Source organism: Anomalospiza imberbis, chromosome 11, assembly GCF_031753505.1.
Source record: "Anomalospiza imberbis isolate Cuckoo-Finch-1a 21T00152 chromosome 11, ASM3175350v1, whole genome shotgun sequence".
NCBI lineage: Eukaryota > Metazoa > Chordata > Aves > Passeriformes > Viduidae > Anomalospiza > Anomalospiza imberbis.
Window position 1 is genome coordinate 6,727,204 of NC_089691.1, and position 16,729 is coordinate 6,743,932.

The window sequence follows — 16,729 nt, forward strand, 5'->3', positions numbered from 1 at the left end:
TTGACCATTTTTTTCAAACAAGACAAAAAGCCTTTTAACAAAAATCAGTCCCTTCAGACACCTGGGAAAATTAACACCGAAATTCTCAGTGTGGGCCTGGTTCCTACTGCACACAGATGAGCAGCAGCAGATCCCAAGTCCCAAGTTAATAAGGACTGAAGGCACAATTTTAATGATGTGGGAGAACACAGGAATGATTCTTGTATTGTTTCTGTGTGCCATAGAAAACCAATACAATGAAGGGGAAAGAAGGCAGAACATAAATGGGCAGGTGATGCTTTGGGTGGGAGATCCAGGGCAGATCCATTCTCCCCTTTTCTGGGGCCATTGGGCTGCTGTGTCTCTGTACCTGTGGTCCAGCCCTGCAGCCTTTCACATCACCTGAGACACCAGACTGCAGATGTGGATCTGCTCTATAATGTCAGAGGGAGACAGAGGACAGCCCATGTGTCCAGCTTCTGAAACACAGGGAGCACACTGAGGCAATGCCACTACTGGGAGGTGACTCCACTGTGGTCCCTCCGTGCTCCTCTTCCAGGAGAGATGCCCAAGAGATGTCCCCCCATCCTGCCCAAAACAAACATAATGTGCTCCCAAACCACTGCAAAATGCAAAACACGCTCAGAAAAAAAGAACACCAACAAACTGAACACTCCCATCCTCTCCCATCCTTCCCCCTCTGTGAATCCACTGGCTTCAAAGTTCAAAATACGGCTTTAAAGTATTCCTGAAGTGCTAGGCTTCCTATGCCAGCCATGGAGCTGGCATTCCCTAGCAAATATTGTTTCCACAATCTCATCAACATGAGTCCATGGGTAGATTTCTATTGCACACCAAACCAGGAACTGTTGGCAATGCCATAATCTGTTCCAGATCAAGTTGTTAAAAACAATCACATCCCTCTTGGTTTAACAGGAAATATGGAAAGAACTACACAGGGTAGAAGCAAAACACAAAATAAGTGGAAACACGAAAACAAAAGGAAGAAAAGAAAACAAAAGAAGGAAAAGCTGCACCCATCTTTAAAAAGAAACTTTGCAAAACCTGGAAAAACCTGGAAAGAAAAATGTAACGTTCCTGACACATTATTGAGTGATTTCTTAATTTCTTAGCTGGGCTAAACTCTTCCTCTGAGTACACATAGGAAACCGTGCTGTTTCCTTTCCACAGGCTGAAGGTGGAGATGATTGGCATGAGCCAGGCTGGTCCAGAGCTGCAGTCACACACAGTTTTACCTCATCAGCTGATGCCTTAACAACTCCCACTCCTACACCTTCAGCACATTTCGGTAAAGAAAACAGGTTCATGTTCTGAAAACTCCTGTGCCAAACCTCTGTGCACACTGAGCTGACTTTCACAGTTAAGTTCCACATCTCTGGAACCAGGAGCATTCGTGGCAATGCCTACTGGCCTTTATCAGCACTGAAGTACAGCTGCAACTCCTCTCCCAGTGACACCTGTATGGTTTGTTGAGCCAATGCACAACAATTTGGATTCTCTCTTGGTTTACAGTTTCTGTCTGCAGATAGAAACATGGGTGTGGAGCCCTCACAGAGTGCGAAAAGCAGACTGATAGTATTTGGAATAGAAATCCCAGTCCATGAGTGAAACCACACTCCCAGGGCCCACTCCAACAGCAGAACTCCCTGCAGTTTGTTAGGCACATATGGTATAATTTTCTGTCTTAAGTCATCAGCCTTCTGAAAAAGCAACACATGCAAGGGTGAAATAACCAGTTCACATGCACATATCCCTATCTTTTCTAGCTTACTGAAACCTTAGTCCTTTTCCCACATCCTCTCAGGTGCCCAACACCCCCCAGTCCAAGTCAGGGAAACCAGCATCAAATCAAGTGAACCAGCAGAGTGTATTTACTTCTCTTAGGACAGATGGTCAGGTATTTCTAGTTACTGACCTATTACATGTCATTTCTAGTCGAAATTCCACTGTCAGCCTTACCTGCAATCTATGAAATTAAGGGAATTACAACCAAAATTAACTGGATACTGTTTGTGTAGCTGTTCTGCCAAACATGTTCTCGTGCTCAAATCGTGTTCAATATCACAGCCCTCTCCTCTCTGTCCCTAATGGTTGCTGAGACCCTTGCAGTCCTGATGGAATTACAGTATCTTCTTCCCCAGCCCAGAAATCATCAGCAGTCCAGTGGTCTGGAGCACAGGGTAAAGCAATATCTAGTGAAGATACCAGAACAACTTTGGATGCCAAGTAACATCCTCCAGCTCCCTCAGTTCTGAACAGCATTATCACAACATTCACATCATGCTGTCAGTGGCCCCCACCCATCATTCCCAGGGGAACCAGGGAAAAACCCATCAGTCTGGGCAGCTCCTTACAAAAAAAACTAGTCAAGAGATAAAAATAAGGCATCACTTAGAGATCTGCCCTGTCCTTGGGCAGAACCGTTCATCCTCTGTCTGTTCACAGCAAGCTAGCTTTGACTTTGGAAGAGGGAGCCCAAGGGAAGGCAGCGCTGGCAGCGTTGCCCAATGCACGGCAGCGAGGAGGCCCTGGCGCTGCTCTGAGCGTTGATAACACCTTCAGACTCAGGCATGTCTGCTCCCTGCCCACACCAGGCCTGCCTCTGTGGGCTTTTTATAATGCTGGGTGCCAGAGCCCAGGGAACAGGAACACGTGGAGGCACGGCTTTATCTGGAGGCTAACGCTGCCTGGAATGAACCTCGTGTTGATCTGCCACTGCCGCTTCCCGAGAAACACAAACCATCATGTGGCTCCTGCCGCTCACCGCACAAACAAGTACAGCAAGTGGCCCTCGGGAGCAGGCACGACCCTGCAGCATCCATCAGACATCTGTCACCACCTCTGCTCTGCAGCAAAAAGCAGCCTCAGGGAGAAATTACAAAGTGGCCCGAGCAATAAAATTAGAGTCTTTCAGTGTTCAATTATGTGGACTAAGGAGTCTACATAAACAGACTCTTCCAAACTTTAGCAAGAACTAGTAATTTTTTCTACTTGAAAATAACATATTGTTTAGAAAAAAAAGGCTATTGGTAGGCAGCATGTTGACCAGAGAGAAGAAAAGTAATTTTAAGGGCTTCACTGTTAGTCTGGGAACTAAATTTCAAAAGAAAATTATGGAAATTAAATGACAATTTGGACTTTACATCATAACAATCTTAACATAATTATTCAGAGTGTTTTTTTGGATTTGGAAAGGGGAGGGAAAGTAATAAATTTCTAGAACTCCAGCTTATATTCACTAAGATGAGACAACAAAAAAGGAAGTTTTACTGCAAAGCACTGCTGGCTTAGTCCTTCAATTCCCCTGTAAGCAGTTGAGGCAGTGGTCACGGCTGGAGACAGGCTGTTGGCCCATCGATCCCCCCTGTTGCAAAATCCTCATTTGATTAATTTAAATGTAGGAAAGAACAGACCCAGAGGAAGTGGCCTGGCCCAGCAAAGGAAAAGCTTCAGTCAGAACTGCTCCAGCCTGACACGCCAACCTAGATTTGCAGAGGAGGCTTTCCTTTCATGAACAAGAACTACCTTCCTGCTGTTGCTCCTCTTCCTCAGACCTCACTAGCAGGGTTTTCCCCTCAATACCATTACTTCCTAAATGCAGTGTAAGTGCAATTTGCAGCAGCTCAGATTTGAGTTGCAAAAACCTAATACAATGTTAGTTTTTGTCAAAATAGCTATTTTAAGAGAACACTCTATCTAGCCAGGAAAGGCATTTGTTTTAATGTCCCCCTAGGGTACTACAGTGACAATAAAAGCTTGAAATAATACTGGTTACTGCAGCATTAGATTGCCCAAACAGATCATCAGAGACTTGGTATTTCTCAAAAACCTGATATAAATATGCCAGATGGAAGGACAAAGGAAGAGCTGGTCAATCAAAACGCAGTGGCAGAGCTCAGCCAGGACTGGCGTTCCTTGGACTCTGGCCTGGCCAGTAACTCCATCATGTGACTGCCTTGGTCTGGAAGATACACTGCAACTCTTCCAACTGTGGCTCTTGGAGAAATGCTGCCCTTGCTGAAACAGCCCTGCCATGGAAACCTGTCAAACACAACGGGCTAAATCCAGGTTCCTTTCCCAAGGAGTGGAATGGGAATTCATTTACTTCAGGGCTGAATTTGGTTCACTTCATATTCCTAGTTTTACAGACAAGAATTTTATCCCTGGTGAAATTCTGACATGAATTTGTCTTCAAGGGAAATTGTAACACTGAAGTGCTGCTGATATAAGAAGAAAACCCTTCCCTCACACACTGTCTCCAGCATGCAGAAACCCAGCATGGAGCTTTTTCTTTAAAAAGCAGAAGGAAAGCCCATGGTGCAGTTTACAATTAAGTTCTGGCTTTCCTGAATTCACACACAAACATTCCAGTCAGAACAAGTGCAATGCCACTCTGGGACGTAAACATCAGCTTGTGGAAAACTGAGCAGCCAAGCCTGAATTGATCTCAGCAAACTTGTTTCACCTTGGCTAGGACAGAGCTTTCTGTAATGACAACGCCTAAAAACAACAGATCTGGATTATATCTGGGACAAAGAGACAGCAAGATCCACTGCTCATCTCCTGGGACGCCCTCCCCTGCCAGGTGTCCCTCACTGCCTGTTCCTTGCGGGCTCACGCAGTGCAAATGAGCAGAGATTTAACAGCTGACCATAGACTGCAGAGTCTTTAATGTCAGGGCTGTTTCCTCCCTAGAACAGCAACATGGTTTGAATCTAGCTTACAGAAGGCAGAGCTGTGTTTATACTTGTCAGAAGTTACCCAATTTGGCAAGGATTCTTCCCATCATGCAAGTGTCACCACAGCCATTGCCAAACACTGCAGAGGCAGAGTTCAAAACATTACCTCCAAGTCTGGAATTATGATGAAGAAATATGTTGCCAGTGCATATGCTATATGTTTGCACTTGTCTGAAAGTGCTCAGCACTAATAAAAGGTGTTATATTTAAAACATAAATCTGAAATAGTCTAAAGCATGACCTAAGATTATTTATTATTTCCAGGGAACATCTTGGAAAATCTCTCTAACTTTTTGAAAATACCTCACTCTCATCTAAGCCCTTGGTTTTGGAATACTCCTTACATTCTTTTAAGATTCTTTGTAATTCACCTCTTTTAGTGCTGTTCCCTCCACTGCTGTGCCATGGAAATCACCTTGGCTGAGAGGCCCTGGGCAGCCTTTTGGGAAGAACAGGACAAAACAGCACTGCAAGGCTGGGATGGATCAGCAGGGGCAGAACAATCTGGGTGCGGGCCAACATGGAGACTCCATATTACTCTTTTCTTTCCAAGGACACAGGAGACTGAAGGCTTCCCTGTGCATGCAGAACCTTTTGTTGCTGATGAAAGCCTTTGGAGCGGGGTTAGCGTGACCCACCAGGCAGCTGAGTCAGGACTCTCCACAAACAGCCGCTCCAGGCCGGAGCGTGCAGATGTTGGAACGTCCTCTGTGCCCTGGGATACTGAAAGCCAGCTGGGAGGAAGAGTCTGCCATGGAGCTTGCAGGGAAACACTTTGGTGCAGAAGGTGTGCATTGTGTTATGCAGGGAATAGCTGCACTCTCCACAAACCAGACTGGGCTCCTGCTCAGACGGTCCCCACCACTCCTTCAGTCATCTCTCTTCATCCACAACACCCATCTGATGTGCTCATCACCTCAGGCTGCACACAGCCTTCTAGCTTGGCTCTGGGGTAAGGGAGGAATTTCCCTGTGCCTTGCCAACCCATGGCAGGCAGGGAGGAGGACTGTTCCACACTGTAGGCCCCTCCTGCTCAGAAGTGCCACGAGATGAAGGCACCTGAAGGCAGTTTTGGCATGCCTTAGCTCTCTCCTCCTGGCTAAAGAACACAGCCTGAAAGAGGAAACTTCACTACATAAGCCAGAACAAGTCAGGCACACAGCTGAAAACAAAATAACTTGTGCCAGTGTCAAGTGACAGTGTGCCACTGACTGGTGCAGTAAGTGAAGATGTCACATGCTGGCTTCTGCTGTTTCCTAAGATAGAAGTGCGTTGGCATTAACAGAAAATAATGCATTAATAATAATCATCATGTTGGTATTAGTGCTTATACAAACCATCATTCCAAAGGGATGGTTCAGTACAGCTACTGGAAGTGGAAATACTCCACCCATCTTGGAAGAGAAGAGAGGTGGGTTCAGAAAAGTCCACTCTATAACACAACCAGACAACCCCATCACATGTTATCAATGCCAACCGACTGACATAAACAATAAAATATAATAAACAATAAAAATAAACAATAAGAAATAATATATTACCCTGCTTATGCTTCTCTACCCAGTTTGCAGGAGGCAACAAGCAGGATTTTGCATGTTAATTTTGCAGTTTATTTTGTATTTGCCTTTTGGCCTATAATTACTCCAAAAATCACCTCCTTAGTCTCAGCTCTTAGAGGAATTAGCTGATGGAAGAATGACACTCCTGTCAAAGAACTTTTTAAACCAAGGACAATCTTTGTCCTGTGAGTCAAAAGAAACATTCTCTTCTTATGCTTGTGTTAAGGGAAATAGGAAACTGTCAAAGAAGCTGTTTTTCTCTCCTCCCATTTCCCACCAGCAGCATTGCTCTTCTGCCTATTACTTAGGTGAGTTAAAACCCAAATGGCCTACAGGAAATTCTGTATATCCTATAATGATCCCTATAACTAGCATCATCAATTCTTACTAAAGCAGAAAGCTCTCAAAATTCCCAGTTATTGACAAAACAGACGCCCTAATGCAAAGGGAACACGTTGCAGGCACTGGTGGTTCCAGGTAACCCTGGATCTCATGGAACAGCCCAACAAACACCGTGTGACGCAGCCAGCTAAGGTCACACTCCTCATGGGTTTACCCTGCCCAGCTCCAGAGATAAAAATATTCCAGTGCTTGGCTCTTACAAGGTGTTTGCTTTCCAAGACGGGCACTTCAAACGATGACGTCACGGAAACCAAAGTATAAAGGAATTTTTTTTACCCTTTCACTCCAGCCTTCCTAAGGCTGATATAATCAGTGCAGCAGTGCTTGTTTGGAGGCAGCTGATGATTAAAGCCTATAAAAGGAAGCACTTCAAGTTCTGTCAGGGAACACAGACTTTTCATGTCTCTTTTGCATTGTAGAGACTGCATTTTGATGCAAAGGGAAATAAGTCAAATGAGGTTTATATGTTATGCTGCCAACCAAAGGAGAAGGGGAAAACCCAGGTCCTTCAACCTCTCTGCCACTAGTTATTCCAGTGCCAGCTGGAATTACTGCCAAAGAAAGAGCCCAACTCATTACTGGCGAAGACACTCCCAAAAGTCCACCTATGTGAAGAATGCCAGTGAGCAAAGATGGTTCCCACAGACCCTCTTCAGCTTCACCTCTCAGCCCCAGTTTCAAACCTTGGGACCAGTACATATGCCAAGATGACTATGTTAAAAATCAGCATGAAATGTGTTCTGAAGTCCAGCCCCATGGACATAAACCCCTTAACTTGATCCTTATCCTGAAAGAACCATGGCTGGGATACCTTCCAACAGCAACAAGGAAAAGGAAAGTGGTACAAGGATAGAAGAAAACCTGTAAATATTTAAAGCAATGACTATCAGTACAGCAAAATGTCAGACACTGACAATCTGCACTGAAAAGTCTCTGAATTTTTTAATTTTTTGATTGTTTAGATCTATGAACCTCAGCAACACTTCTTTTCTTCTTTTTCTCCTCCTTTCCCACTTGAACTATGTGCATGTTCAAGGAACATATGGAAAATTAACAAATAGAGGAAGTTTCCTCTTTGGTTCCTCTTTCTGTTTTGCAGAGATGTTGGGCCTTTGTGTGTCCTCTCCATGACCTCCAGTGGGGAGGCAGGAACAAGAAGGCTGAGGACACCAGGACCTAGTGTACATCTCCTGCATGGTACTTGACAGAAGGGCCTGAATGGGTGGAGTTTTCATGTTATTCCTTGTTTCTGCTCCCTGTGCTGGTGATCTTCTTCCACATCATCAGAAAATACCTCAGTGATATGAAATTATCAGTGGTGACCAGCCTACCCCTGAGATACACAAAGGCAACCACAAGGCTCAGCAGCTGAGGACAAACTGGGATGCTAAAGGCACTTCAAACCCTACACAGTTACCGAGTAACAATTTAACTTCTGTTTTCAAAGGCCAGCTGTCCCTGCTGAAAGTGGGTCATTTCTTCTACATCAAAGTCAAAGCAGCCCGACTGGAGCGGTGTTCACTCAAACCAGTTATTCTGCATGTACCAGGCAGCTCCTACTGCTGTCTTACACTAAAAGCAATCCTGTGCACCTTGTCAAAAACCCTTTGAACCACCCAGGAACAGAGCTTGATTTCCTTTATCCCCAGGGATGACACAGGGCTACGTGAATGCTTCCCGTTGGGTCAGTGGATTTACTGACAGTGACGTGGAGACAGGGGCTGCCCATGGGCAGCCTGGGGAGGACCCTGGGTGAGGCGCCAGGAGACCAAAATGTGCTCATGTCCCCCAGGCTGCCTCCTCTGACCCAGAAGCTCACTGGCGCCTGGCGGGCGCCGCCGCAGCGGGACCGGCCTTTGCGGACAGTGGGCAAAGCGCCCGGCGCCAGAACAGGCAGGGCTCGACCCGGGCCTGAAGAGTCTCACCCAGGGCAGCTTCCAAACAACCCCGACAGCAATCCCAGAGAATTGCTTATGGCAGCACGCAAAGGGGTTGGTTCTCCACGCCGCCGCCTCCGCTGAGCTCAGCCCCACACCAGCAACCTCGACACAAAGCAAGCCAGGCCCAAAGTTACTCTGTGCAAAGGTGACTCTTTCTTGCCCTTGCAACGCTGCCTCAAATCTGAGCAAGAGCAATTTGTAAGTGACCCAAGCTCCCTTCTTCCCTGCACTGCCAGAGGAGACAAATGCATTGGAGGGGTAGGACCATAAAGGAAGGCACCAGTGTCTTCCCTTGTCCCCAAAGCAATCGACGCAACATTTGTGATCCTGGCTTTACATGCTCAGGAGGCAAAGCTGTCCCTGGCTTCTCACCATAGAAGGTCTTCCCTTGGTCCTTTCCCTCTCAAACTGCAAACTCTGGCTTGACCTCTGATCCCAGAGCTCGCACCCTGTGCTCTGCTGCTCTTGCACAAACCCCAGTGCTGTGCTCCGTGCTGCCCAGCCCTTCCTCTCCACCGTGCCGGAGGAAGCTCTGCTGACCAAGGAATCGCTGCTGCTCCCTGGCAGCTCACCCTGATGGAGTGGGGCAGGGCAGCACCGGAGCACCTGAACAGGCCTGACTCCTGGGTAATAAGCTTTTCATGGAAAGTTGGATTCTGTTACTAATTACATCTAGTTACACACTTCTCATGAGAAACACCTCATCCACCCTGTGTTTACTTGACAGAAGAGAGTTAAGAGAATTTGTCTGGAAAGGAAACAACTACAAACCAGCACTTCATCATGCTGTCTTCATACAATGTACCTGATTAGTTTAACTTCCCTGTGCTGCTAAATATCAAGTCCTTTTGTTATGGGCATTAGACTTATTTATCTATATATATGCAAATATATACACACAGATATATAAGTACTATCCTTATTTTTTTGAGTCTCCAATGCTGACCAAATGAGCTTGGAAAAATAAATTATTAATTGTATTCAACCCCCTCCTGCTTGGAAAAGTACTTTTTGCCTTTTCTGTATAATGCGCTAATATTTAGTAATGTATGAAGAACTTCTCCCATATTGTGGAAAATGTGGTGCAGCTCCCAGCTAAGTCACCCAAGATTTTGGGAAAGGGCAGGTTGCAACCACTCTGTGCAGCAGTGGCTGCAGACAGCCTAACAAAAGGCTTTGATGTGGGAATGGAGGAGCCGGTGGGGGAAACTCAAGTTCCTGGGACAGGAAACAAGAGCAGGGTCCTTTCTGATTTTCTCTAGCCAAGAAGCAGGGTTATATTTGCTGCTGGTTGAGCATGACCCATGGATCAAGTGTGACATCAATAGCAGTATCTCTGTCTTCTGCTTAAACTCTGAAGGGCCACCTGTGAAGGCAAGAAAATTTTAAATCTTAGAGCCAGTGGCACCTGAAGTCTGAGGTGAGACTCACCCTGCACTAGAGGATTGGGAATCAATCGTGAGCAGATAACTTCTCAGAGCAATAGTCTGTCCTGCTGAGAGCCCAGCAGAGCCTGCAGGAGGGTGGCAAATCCCTGCACCTCAGAGCACCCCAGATCCCCCATGTTCTGGTCTCAGTTTCAGACACAAGGTAATTAAGTCATTTCAGTGAGTTATGTAAAATCGACCTCTCGGAAGACACCGAGTACACAGAGCACACCGCTTGAAATCCAGGCACTGCCTTGGTTCACTCTGATTTCCTGACAAAGACAAGCTCCTGAGCTCAGGGCAGCTGAAACCATAGGTTCCAAAGGTTTGCAGCCTTCAGGAGTGCTCTCATACAAAGCAGCATTTTCCTATGTGGCAGGTTCAGTCTGACAGCAGCAAGGCAGCAGCACCTTCCCGTGCCTGCTCACACCTCAGGCTGCACCCACAGGACACTGCACCCAAAGCAAGCAGGGGTGGGAAGAAGCTTCCAGATCTTTCCACTGCTGTCTTATTTCCAGATTGTAGCACAGGCAGATTTTTCATGTAATGTGAGCTCCTTAGGTCCCTGCCATAAGGACTGAGGTGGTATTTTTCCCTTCTTCCCTGGTTGCCCTCAAGCATGAGGAAACAGATATTTAGTCCAGATAAAAAAAGATACCAGTGATTCTATAAATATCAAAACATCTGTGGGATGACTGATCCAAAAAGATCAGTTCAGACCCTATCATCAGCCCAGCCCAGAAGTACAAGAGAGTAAAAAGGTTAAATCACAGCTACAAAATTTGCAATTCATGTTTGTTCCTTTAAAAGCAGAGGCAGGAACAGTGCAAGTAAAATAGTGAAAGGTGAAGGAAAACATCATACAAATGGGAATATGATGCAGAATTACAAATCTCTAGTGTAAGGAAGGAGTGGACAAATTTATCTACTGAGCCTTTGGGTCTCTGAAGATGAGCAGGATCCTGACAGCACCCAAAGGGTGCCTGGGGGCACAGAACCACAAAAGGATGTCCTTTCTGCACAGAATACTGCATTAAGACCCTACTGATGTGATTGAAGCTGTGTGTAACACTGTCACTCCCTCCCTTTCCCTGTCAGGCTGCAGAAAGGCAACTAAATGAGCTCTTAAAGCCATCCAGGCTCAGGCAGCCCTTCCCCCATCAGGTTTCTGTGGAAAGCCCATTGCTCCCTGGGGTCATTTCCATTGCACTTCAGCTCTTCCAGGAACTGAGCCATGCTGACAGCAGTCCCTCCTCTGCAACATGCCCAATCAGCACAGCGAGGGAGGGATTTCTAAGGAAAGTAATTGAACAGCTTTATCACAAAGAGGAAAAATTAAAAAAAAAGGAAAAGACTCCACCCAACCAAAATCTACTGCTTTGTTCTAAGAGCAAATTCTATGAAACACAGAAAACACAGACAGGAAGACGGATCAGCTGGAAATATTGCCTAGGGAAGCACGCAAAGCTGAAAATGAACTTTCCCTGAAGTCTGGAAGGAACCACACCTGGCCTGCACCTACACTAATAAGAGGGGTCTCAGTTTGGGAAGCAGTGCCCAGAAAGGAGCTAAGATGAAAGCCTCACACACTTTTAGTGAGAGCTGTGGGGCAAAAATCCACTCAGAATTCACCCTGTGACAGGAATTGCTGCTCACTGTGCAAACCCATCTCCAGTGATCACGCAGCAAAGTGGGGGAAGGAAGGCCAAGGCCACGGAGCACACTGCCTTTATTTGTGGTGTGTGCTCTCCTGCTCCAGGCTGCTGGAGCAGATGGCTCTGCGCTGTGCCACTGCAGCACCTCCTGCCAAACAGGGGGAGTGAATCATGCAGACTCTCCCCTTTTGCATCCTGGCAGCTTTAGGGGCTCAGTGTTTCCAGCTGTGGGGTGAGGGAGGGCTGTGCCAGTGGGGCATCGGCCCCTGCATTACCCCTTACTGTTATCACAGATGGTTTGTACAGCCTTTGAGCTGCTAAAACATCCCCAGGGTTCCTCCTGCCAAACAGGGGGAGTGAATCACGCAGACTCTCCCCTTTTGCATCCTGGCAGCTTTAGGGGCTCAGTGTTTCCAGCTGTGGGGTGAGGGAGGGCTGTGCCAGTGGGGCATCGGCCCCTGCATTACCCCTTACTGTTATCACAGATGGTTTGTACAGCCTTTGAGCTGCTAAAACATCCCCTTGGGACTGAGAAGACAGTCGATAAAGACAACTGCTGATGCCTTATTCCAGGAAATTGTGTTGTTTCTAAGCGTTTCACCTGTTTCTGCTCCCTTCAGCTTTCTCCCAGACAGTCTCGTGCAACAGGAGAATAAACTAACAAACAAGAAGGCAAACAAAGAGGGAGAGATACACAGTCCCAGGAGGGAATTAATACACTGGCACTACATCATGCTGCAGCCATATGGTACTGTGAATACCTCTGGAAGCTTCCTATCCACTGCTGAGCAAGAAATCTGCACAGGCCTTCCCCCAAACCCCACCCAGGAGCCAGTTCACAGGGAAAACCCTCTTCCAAAGCAGCACTAATTTCAGGCTGGACAGATGTCTCCCCTGGCTAGTGAGTCAGGGAGTGAGTGTCACGCCTTCTGCACCTTCTTTAGGACGCCACAAAGAGACCAGGACAGTCTTTAAACATTACACTGTAACTATTCCCAGCTGGCTCCAGCTGCTCCACACTCCTTGCTGTGCCAGCCCTGGCTGTCAGTGGCAGTTCCATGGAGCCCAGCAAGTGGGATTTTCCACTGAAATCAGTGGAAATCACTTCACTTCCACTGAACACCCCAGACGAAGAAGGGGTGGTACAGAGAACACTCCAGAGGAAGAAGGGCAAAAGCTGCTTTACTCTAGGAGCCAAAACAGCCCCTGGCACAACCCAGTTAGCCAAAGGGCTGTGAGCAGCCAGCCCAATCTGCAGGGGACACAGCCATGCTCAGTGTCCCAATCCCAGGCATTGCTCATATCTCACAAGGAAACTTGCTCAGGCAAGAACTACCTCTGCATTTAATATCCGAAAGAAAGGGGGTTCTCTTACAGGACAAAGGAAGTATTATAGCAATAAATTAGCGTGTTTAGGGAGGGGGAGGACCTGTTTGCTTTAGGACTCCAGTTTCCCATAGGAAAAGTAAGCTGAACATCTTCCTTATCCTTCAGATTAGGTAACAAATTCATAAAAAACTAACTCCTTGACAGCTCCTCTGAAGAATCATTGCACAGCTTGTTTGAAAGCAAGCAGCCAGAAAAGTTGAGACTTGTTTCATCCTTTGCAGACGCACATAACAAACGAGTTACGTGCAAACTTCAAAGCAAACCTTTGCTAGAAGGAAAGTCAATAGAAAATGCAACAATGCATGGATCAAAAATCCCTCAGGACTTCACAAACAAACAACATAATTGCTCTACTTCTCTGCCACTGATCTACAACAACAGCAAGAAGTTTCTGTCATTAAGACAGAAACTTCACCCCTCTTTCTTGGCAGTCAGCAACAGCTGAAATGTAGGGCCTATCCACATAAGCAGCAGCTGATAACTGAGAGAAAAACGACATGGAGCACCTGCATCGGTTGTAGAAAGGGAAAATGAGACACCCCCCCCCCCCCCCATTTTCATATAGAATTTTCTGGTTTCCTCTCAGCTTCATCCTGTCTCTTTGCTGCAGCAAAGAGTCATGTGTATTTTAAACACACGCCTGCATCCAGAAGGAGAATATTTGGTGGACAAGGGAAAAACGTAAACATGAAAGAAAAGCTACTTCTGCTGTTTTAGCTACATTCAGGCTCGGTGGAGATGCTCTGAAAGAACTGGGAATAACTCCCCTAGAGCAGAGCCTCTACAGACAAAGCAAATATAATTGATCTCCCAGTTCCTCAAGGACTTTGCATGAAAAAGTAACAAAAAGGGAACTAAACCTGTATGGACAAAAAGGAAGACTCCAGCTGAAGAGTTCACAGGCAATCTTTTCTTCAACAGCTTTATTCACTAGCACCTGTGTCAACTACACACCAGCAAAAACCTGGGGGGACCAGGAAGAAGCTGAGCCAAGGAATCACCCTCTACCCAGCACTCATCCTTGTGGTATAAAAGCACAGCAGGGAGAGGGCTTGAGGGAGGGTGGACTGGAGGGGCTGAGTTCAGGATTTCAGGTGTGTCCAGGTGAGCAAGAAGCGAGAGAACCCCCTGCAGACCATGGGCAGGAAGGATGCTCCAAGTGCAGCTGGCAGAGCCACGTCCCTGCAGAGCACAGGAAGTTTAGAGGGACATTATCCTAGCACAGTACTGCAACTCTTTTGTTATCTTTCTAGGAAAGAGCTAAGCCTTTTGATCTTGTACCAAAAACTGAAAAGCAAATTAAATGTTAATAAAACCTTAATAAAGAGCTACTCTTATGCATTTTAATCAGTTGTTCATAGAAACCAAACACATATAATAGACTAAGAAAATGAAAGGCAACAAGGAAGTTGCTATGACTTTGATGGAACAGCTACTCCAGCCTCATAATACTGTGAATGCATTAAGGATTTTTTACATGAAGAGCAAGAACAGCTGCCTCCCCCACAAACACAAGCATATGCTTCTTCCCAAACCCAGGGCATATGTGAGCTGAAAAGACTTTGTTGGCTCTCATTTTGTGGAAGTTTCTCCACAGTGGAAAAATACAGAGGAAATAACAAAGAATGAAGAGGAGGGAAGACTCAAAAGCAGTATCTGAAAGTCTGATCAAACATCAGAAGCAGAATACCAATAAATAAATGTGGAGAAAGAGGTTTGGGGGCTGACTGGTACCTGAGAAAGGCACTAAAGGTGAAAGTAAGGAAACAGTCTGCACTAAAGTCTAGGGGAAAGCTGATGGCATTAAACAAACAGCCCCAGAGGACAACATGCTGGCGGGAGCACTATGTGACAGAGCTGTGGTTGTCAGCCCAAGTCAAAAAAGAGAAGCAAAATTCAGGGTCAGAGTTGGTACAGAGTTCACAGGTTTTCAAAGAGTAGGACTAGGCTGGAAATAGTGTGCAAAATGATAACATCCCAATGAAATTCACAGCACTGATGAAGTCAAGGCCTAGGGGACTCATCTGGTCTGGCCAGAGGGCTAGAAAATGTGAGTCCTTCCCTCCTCCTATCTTGGGGCAGCTCGTGGTAGGTTAGCTCACCTCTCCAGGAGAGAGACCCCTCCACATGTGCCCTACCCAAAAACTGGGGGGGCAGGCACTGTGCAGCATTGCTACAGTGACTGCGAAAAGTGCTTTGGAAGCCAAAATCCAATTTAACAACTTCCTCAATTCCCTGCTAATTTGATGTCAACCCGAAGGAACTCAGTAACTGCATGTAAAAGATGTGTTTAAAGCCAAGTGCTGTGAGAAATTCACTCCTCCCAGGCTGCCAGCAGCATGTGAAATAATTTAACTTCTAAGTGGGCAGCAAAAATAACATTAATTTGTCAGTGTCATGCTGAGTATTTTCCTTAGAAGCTCTGCAGGGCTTTAGAGAAAAGTTCCCATTGTCTCCTGCTTTGGAAGGAGGGAACCCAGGACAGGCCAAGGACTGATGAGCGGTGGCGCGGGGAAGCACAGAGGGTGGGACAGCAGCACCAGGCAGTGGAACTCAATCTGTCTTGCTTCACTTATTCAAGGCCACATGGCTGTGGGATGTTTCAGGGTCCCAAAATCTCTGTCTGAGCTCCTGGCACCCTCTCCGACTCCTACCATGGAGATGATGACTGATGGCGGGAAATTTTGACCTTTTAACTCCATATCCCTTTTCTACATTCCTGTGGTCACTACTGCTGTCTCTTATGTAGCAAATTCTTTCTGTCGATCCCTCAAGAAGCCAAACAACATTCTGTAGTAAAGAGCTGAGCGGGGCATAAATGTCCAGCCCCTCCAGTCTCTGGTAATCTTCCCGCTCCCGTGGCCTGATTCCAAACTTTTGCCCCCGGCCACGGGGGAGCCTCAGGTCACCGGACGAGCTCTTTGCCATGCTTGGAAGGGCAGCGAGAATTCCCTGAAGCGTCCCGCAGGGCCCGGGGCCGCGGTTCCCGGAACCGGCGGCTGCTGACTGGGGCCGAGCTGTTCCTAGAACCGCTGGGGCCGCGCTCCCGCCGGGAACGGGGCACAGGGGGGGCCGGGGCACGGCGATGGCAGCGATGGCAGCGGAGAGCCACACCGCACGCACCCGTCAGCTCTCCAGACATTCCCCTCTCCCGCTTCGTGCCAGTCCCAGAAGGATTGTTCTGACCTGCTTTGCTCAGTGCTGGCAGTGCGGACGAGCCCAGCTGCAGCCTGTCTGCGCTGGCAGCCGGCAGCAGCGGCTCCCACCTCTCCCCCAGCTCCCCTGCCCGGCGCTGCCTTCCCTGCCCCTGCCATAGCCCAGCTTTGCTTTCAGTAATTTCAGCCCCTGCGACTGAAAACGACTCTGCCAAAGGCAGCAGCCACGCCTGGGTATCACACTGAAAATCCCTTCTAGCGTCAGCACACATTATACCAGGAAACGTCAGCGATAATAAATATCGCCAAGATGGAAACGTGCCATACAACAGCGAGGTCTGAACTAACACAGGCAATCCAGGCTGGGCATAATCTCCAGTACCATTGGGCAGCTGTACACAAGGACCACACAGCAGTCCAATCCTGGGCCCTCATTTTATAGAGCACCTTTTCTACCTCAGGC

At 47.1% G+C, this 16,729-nt stretch overlaps 1 protein-coding gene across 2 annotated transcripts in view; it reads right to left on the reverse strand.

The window, feature by feature from the left end:
* Positions 1–16,729, reverse strand: part of MAPKAPK3 (MAPK activated protein kinase 3) — a 115,957-nt gene that overhangs the window by 63,835 nt on the left and 35,393 nt on the right. The gene's annotated exons all lie outside the window — the stretch shown is intronic.